This window comes from Nelusetta ayraudi, unplaced genomic scaffold (assembly GCF_046127955.1).
Source record: "Nelusetta ayraudi isolate G7.1 ecotype Tasmania unplaced genomic scaffold, CSIRO-AGI_Nayr_v1 ptg000016l, whole genome shotgun sequence".
Taxonomy (NCBI): Eukaryota; Metazoa; Chordata; class Actinopteri; order Tetraodontiformes; family Monacanthidae; genus Nelusetta; species Nelusetta ayraudi.
In genome coordinates this window covers 6,465,414-6,472,500 of record NW_027466066.1, presented here as the reverse complement: position 1 = coordinate 6,472,500, position 7,087 = coordinate 6,465,414, and the positions used below count along the sequence as shown (strand labels likewise).

The following is a 7,087-nucleotide window of genomic DNA, read 5'->3' as shown; positions in this document are numbered from 1 at the left end:
CCACAATGAATCACTTTTTATTAACATAAACACAGCGACATACTTTCACAGCTAAAGGGCCCCGTTTGCAAATTCATGCAGATTAGGAATCTGATTAGCATGAGTTGCTATACAGGAGTCTGGCGAGGAGATGTGAAGCAGAGCCGCTCTCGTCCACGTGAAGATAAATAAAATCATCGGGTTTGTTGTTCTAGACGTGCGCCGCCTCATTTACAGTATGCCGTAATCTTCCCTCTCCTGCTGCTCGGCCAGCTTTTCAACTCCAGCATAATCCGTGGCAACCATGGAACCCCGCAGCGACGTCAGTTCAAAACACTTTCGATTGCACTTATGGATGGATCTTGTCGGCCCCTTACATTAACACCCAGGCGGCCGATCTGTCCGAGGCGTCTCTTGGACTTTTGTGCGGGTACGTCCGCACCTCACAGAGTCTCACAGAGTCTCACAGTGCGGGAATGAGCTGAACGTGCTGCTTTTTATATCAGATGCGGTGAACTTTTTACGAGCCTGGTTAGGGGCATTAAGTACAAGTGCACTGTGGGTTCCCAACATCCCTCTGCCACATGCTTGGTGGTTGCACACTGACACTGGGTTATTACGCAGTTAGGGTCCACCTTTTTCCCCCCAAATAGAGGCTGCCTTTTGCACGTGCACAGTTATGGACGCCTTGGGTAATGATGTAACCCGTGTAACTTTTGGTGAGGGCTTGGCCCACTTGTGGCATTAAATCAAACTGTGATATGATTTATAATAGACTGACATGGTTTAAAAGCCTTTTTTCGGGGTATACCACTTGGGTACTGAGTTGGTTTCAAACTCGCCCAAATTGAGCGACCTCTGAGCGAAAGGTAGTACTGTGAGCACTCTAAGGTAAAAGGCTGCTCATGCTCTCACATGAGAGGCCATTAAACTGCACAAACGTAAACTTTGAATAGATAATGTGGCGAAACATTTTGCAGTGGGTAAAAAAGCCCCTTCAGAATATTGCAACAAAGTTATTACTATAGTGGGGGGATTCCAAATAGGCGTAGCATTTAGCACAGGGGGTCACATGGTGCGGTATGCACAGGGGGAGGAGGCGACTATAAGTTGTACGATAAGTATTGTGGCGGATTTTTTTGTATTTGAAACAGAAGCTATAAATCCAGACTTCCAAGCAGTAATGAGGAAAGTGGGCGGGACTTCCAAAAGCTATGGCAAAACAGTCCTTATAAAGAAAAGAAACCTGAGTGAAAACAGTGACAGTGAGAGCCTTTGTTGCAATGGAACATCCACCACTAACCTTCTTGAAATAACTTAACGCAAGAGAAGCTTAGAAGTTTTTTTGTGGCGTGACTGGAAATTATCGAAATACCACTTCACTTTCCCGAAAATCTGTCATGGAAATCCGGCCACATGCCCATTCCGACAAAAGCGGAATGCCACCACATGGGACGCAAGGCCGGACGTCGTCACGCGAGGAGCGTTCGCAAGAAGCGTTCGCAAAAAGCGTTCGCAAGAAGCGTTCGCAAGAAGCGTTGCGTGCAATTGCTGGCGTTGCCAACCCTGGCGGATGTCTCTCAGTGCAGCCGCGGCCTGGCCGTCAGATTGATGGTAGAGCAAGCGCTACGGTCGACCTGCGCTTGAACTTGTCATCAGCTGATTGGATAAACAATGTGGGCTTGTGGATGTGAGCGGCACCTGTGCTCGCGGTTCAGAGAGGGGTTATGGATTAAATAGCAGGGGCCTGGAACAGGGATGGAGGAGAGGGAGTCAAAGTCCTCCCTGCTGAACGCAGCAGCATTTGGCCTCGTTTTACCTCCTCCCTTCTCATGCGCACTGTACCAGCGCGATCTCCTTTAGCCTCAGGAGGTATCCCTCTGACATTCTTCAGCCTCTTTTCACCCACCTGTGTGGATCTGCACCGATATTACGACCATTTCTTCCAAAATATAACCACAGCCCCCTGAGCGTGCCTCAATCTGCACTGTGGCCTAATGCTTTAATGATCCGGCCTTATTCCACTCCAGCACGGGGCTTGTTAGGAGCGCCTTGGCAGGACTCTGCTCTTTCCCCTGGCATCTTTCGGAAACAATGGGCCCCGTGGGAGGCAGCCAATGGGGAGAACCCGGGCCCAGGGTGCACACAATTAGGCTCGGGGACAGTGGAATTGCTTAATTGGAGGAAAATAGCTCTTTATCCAGGGCCTCTCTGCCTGCACTCATCCTTGTCCTGTGATAAATGCCCGTGCTCCACAAACCCAGCGTTGCTCAAGGTAATAACGATGAAATGACAGTCAGGGCAGCGGCAGAGATGAGAGACATGTTAAGAGACACGGGTAGATACACCTGTAAGTACAGAAAATCAACACATCGTCGGACGAAATGAAGGACCTGAATCGTCACGTCACTTGGTGGGCAACTCCATTAAAATAATTGGGTGCATAATTTTGTGCGGGCTCTGTCTAGACACAATTTGCCGATGGGTTCAGACAACTCAAGCGGAAAGACTATCCCACCCCGTGGCGGTGGTTAAATTCCACCTATACACCCAACCTTTTTTTGTATACCAATAACGCCGCTCGTTTCAACGATGGCGGAGCCGCTTTTAGACATTGAACTCTTTATCAGATGTTGTGACAGACCACCGGAGGGTCTGGCCGCAAGCCTGGCCCTTGCACAACAGCTGGCCCAGCTGTGATGTACAACACTCTATAAGGCTTTGAGTTGTTTTTTACTTTTCTTAGACTGCCTTTTCTAGGGAATGGATGTGGATGTGCATGTGTGTGGATGCACACACGGTGCTGTGGTGTGGGGAGGGTAAATTAGGTTACTCGAGAGTGTGTGTGTGCGCTGGCTCGGTAAATGGCACAAAGTGAGTTGGCCTGGCCTTGACTGTGGCGGTGCGGGGAGTCTCAGTCCGGGGCTGCATGAAGCGGCCGCACCGCTGCTGCTGCTGCTGCTGGTGAGTGTCGGTAAATAGGTCACTACCCGGTTTGAACTCGCAGCGGGGTCGCGCGTCAGCCGGGGGAACCTCGCTCGACGTGGTTGTCACACACACACACACACACACACACACACACACGACAAAGCAGACAGGCACACACACACACACACACACACACACACTCGCACACTGTGTGACATGCAAAGTGAAGCTGCAAGCGCTCGGCTTACCGTTGCAGGGGGGGGAAACGCCGTGGATCCGGCCGAGATGTCTCCGACTCGCTGCGCCCCCTCCCTTCCACCTCTTCCCGGTGCGGAAAAGAAGGGGAAAAAACTTCGCACGCAAAGTCCGCCGCTTTCAAGCGGACGTTAAAAAAAAAAACCGACTTTGGCTCCCGCCGTGTCAGCGCGTCGCTTTGGTCTCGGAACGCGGGGCTGACACGTCGATCAGGCGGTCAGAACCCAGACCATCGTCAGGATCTTTTCTCAGCACGGAAGAATCAAGCATGAGCTGCGCGGAGTGACAGCTGCGTGTCTCAGAGAAAGATTACTGTTATTATTGTTGTTGCTGTTGTTGTTATTATTAGGACGGGCTGACAGCCTGGTCCGTGTCCGTGGAATGACACATTCTGTGTCGTGGAGTTCCGTCAAAATTAAAGTGTAAACAGCACAGATCCTCAAGTGTCGCCCCGGTAGGAAAAAGAAAAGAGGGAAAAACACCGAAGACCACCAGTTGTGCGTAAGAGGGAGAGAAAAAAAAGAGTGCGTACGTGATTTCTTCTTTAATTTATAGCGCGTTGCTTAATGGCAACGCTAGTCAAAAGCGGAGGCTGGCGGCAGTGGTGGTGGGGGGGTTCCTGGTTCCTCTGGGTGTCCGTGGTTCTCCTGGCTGGGTGGGAGGGCAGAAGGATGGCACCAAGTGGTGGAAGGTAGGGCGGGTTAGCGTCGGGGAGGAGGAGGAAGAGGAGGAGGAGGAGGGAGGAGGAGGAAGAAGAGGAGGAGGAGGATCGTCTCCCTCCTCTTCTTCTTTCCCAGATGTCTTCTCTGTGATGCTTTCTCCTCTCTCTGGGCTCGCCTCGCGTTTCTCTCTCTCTCTCTCTCTCTCTCTCTCTCTCTCTCTCTCTCTCTCTCTCTCTCTCTCTCTCTCTCTCTCTATCTATCTCTCTCTCTCTCTCTCTATCTATCTCTTATGATTGTGCTTTGCCCGTCTGAAGCGTTTCGATGACACGCTGAGTCTCGACGGTGGTCCGCCGCCCCACGCACGAACCGTCTGACGCGCCGCAGACAGCCGCCCGGAGCCCAGCCAGCCCCCGTCAGGCAGGACCAGCGGAGTCGGAGTCGGAGTCTGCCAGCTCAGCGCATGCTTACTGCTCCGCCCACCCACCCTGGGCAGTCCCCGGCTCCTCTCCAAACTCTCTCCCCCACCTCCAGCCCCTCTCTCTCTCTCTCTCTCTCTCTCTCTCTCTCTCTCTCTCTCTCTCTCTCTCCAGCTCGCTCCGAGTTCGTCCTTCTCATCATGGTCGTCCGCCTCATGCCTCCGTGAAGGATAACAGCCCTTTCCCAGACCAGTTTGTTGTACTGCTAATGGCTTCTATCTCGTTCCCCGTCCATCAATGTTTTATTAGGGGTAGAGGGGTTGTGGTGGTCCGTCATCTCCGTCTCTCTGGGCGAAAAAAAATCCCCCCAAAGTTGCGTAACGAAAACTTCTGACCTCACGTAGAAAAGGATTTTTCCAGTACTGGTGTTTAGGCCCACCCACGAGGAAGGGAAAAGAATCTCACAACATGTTGAACAAAGTGTGCTGAAAGGGTGATAAGTGAGGGTTTGCACTAACCACTATCATATTGTTTGTTCGTCATTCTTTAAGAATATTTATTAATTTGGTTCCTTTTTACGAAAGTGGACAACAGAATGTACAGATTCAGATTTGTTTATTTGCCATTTGTGTAAACACATAGGAATTTGTTTTTCGGTAGTTCCAAGTGTACGTTCATACTTTGACAAACGACACTTTCAAATCAAATGGACACCTTCATTGTTGGAAATTAACTGCCAGAAAAAAAAATATTTATTTGAACAATGAAAAGAAGATACTACCAGCTACTGACTCCAGTTGATTTTCAGAACCCTAACCCTACACCAAGAACACTGAATATAACTGCAACAAAACACACAAAGAAACAAAATACAACCCATATAAGCACAAGTTTACGATCTAAAAAAAATAATAGATCACTACATTCAGTTTGAGTTCTGAGCATATTGACAGTTTTTTCTCCAATGTAAGGTAAAGTCATTAGAAACAAGTACCAGTTGTTACGTTATGTGACATCAAGTGGGACATCATTAAAACTGCCAAAAATATGCTTTCTTACCTAATACTTTACCACATATTTGAATGAGAAAGCCATGCCGGGAGGAACTGTCAGTAAACACCTGAAAGACCAAACCTATCTGTTCACTATGTCATTCACTGTAAAAAAAAAAATAAAAAAAAAAGTTCAGTGAATTAAGCATTTACAATGTAAATGCTTAATAAGGTGTATGGGAAAAAACATAAATATAGCACTTGAAGTTTAATGCTACTGCATTGTGCATTTTCTTTTTACTACTTTATTCTCAACAACTTCATGTAAAAGGAATTCTAATGATCCTGAAGATACAATTAAATTGCTTTTCAAGTCAAATGCTACTTCTTAAAACTTCGCATTGACTCATATTAAGGTTTAGAAAAACCAAAAAAAAAGAAGAACAAAAATTTTCATGATCAAAAGTCTTTGTTTTTGTGATACGTCACCACCAGAGGGCGGAAAAGTACACTTGAGAAGAACTGAATCCTCCAAGGATTTTTTTAGAAAAAATTATTATTAAAAAAAAGTTTTAATTAGCTTGACTGTGCACTAAAAATCTGCCAAAGGCAAATGAGTTTCTAGACATACTGCTCAGGCTAGGATTTATTTTCTGGCTATATTTTTTCCCAAATCAGTTTTTAAAAAATAAAGCTTTCACTTTACATGTTTACTTTGATTTAGATGTGGGCTTGGTTGTTTGTTAATTGGTATTTATGAATACTTTATTTTAGGATATTCATATTTAAGTTTCTTAAATGTACACAAACAAACAAACAAACAAACAAACAAACATACATACAACAAACAACTTTTGTGACTTTTGATTGACTGGAGTTTTCATTTCGCATGTTGTGACCGTCAATGGGCCCCGGGGTAATGTGGAACGAATTAGCATGAATATTAGTAAAGTGTTTGAACAAATATGCAAATGTAATAATGTTAAATTGTTAAATACATACACCCTTTAATGTGCACTGTGTGTATGTCTGATTAAATGTATTAGAATATACACACAAGCAATTAACTTTATTTGTATGGAACCCTAACCCTAAAATGTTTGATGCTAAATAACTAATTCCTGTGTTGTTACCTTGCCCTGGTGTGTATGCTAAAGAAAATTCACAGCAATTGGATTTTAATTTTTAATCCTAGTTGTAAGTGACCTACATTTGAACGGTAGAACCAGAAATGTTTGCGGTGAAATGGGAGATTGACGGTGCCACCGCAAGCCCTGGGTGCTGCTCGGGTGAGTCATAAAAGTGATCGTGTGACACCACCACCACCAAAAAAAAAAAAAAAAAAAAAAAAAAAAACAAATCCGCCGCAGCTTTTCTCACTTCCGGGTCCGAAAAAACTGAGGGGGGGGGGGATCCACTTTCTCCCTAGTTGTGACTGCTTCAAAGCCGAGACCCTTGGAAGTAGAATTGCTGTCTCGACGACTCCGCGGGCGTTCAGTCATTTCGGGTGACAGTTCGAAGTGGGTCGCTGCTACGAGCAGGCAGCAGCAGCAGCAGCGGCAGCGGCAGCAGCAGCAGCAGCCGTCCCCAGGTCGTCAGCTGATCCCTCGACTGTTCGCTTATCTCAGCTGATGTCAGTATCCGCCCCTGTAGTACTCCCGCTCTTTATTTACCACCACCAATATTCAGCTGTGCAACATTGACACCTTTTAAATGTCCCAAAACACATGCCTCCGGGCTGTGTTACTTAGCCTGTAATCAGACACTGTGCTTTTCATATGTTCAATTTTTTTTTGCCGTTGTTTTTGAATGCTCAACAAAACGCCTGAGGAGAGAAATACCGAATTTGGATCCG

General features: G+C 46.6%; 1 protein-coding gene across 1 annotated transcript in view; it reads right to left on the bottom strand.

Moving 5' to 3' along the window:
• glis2b (GLIS family zinc finger 2b) overlaps window positions 1–4,249 on the bottom strand; it is a 24,893-nt gene extending 20,644 nt beyond the window's left edge. The window contains exon 1 of the mRNA XM_076024248.1: window positions 3,156–4,249. The gene's annotated coding sequence lies outside the window, so the exon portion shown is untranslated. The remainder of the gene's footprint in view (window positions 1–3,155) is intronic.
• Between the last annotated feature and the right edge of the window lie 2,838 nt (window positions 4,250–7,087).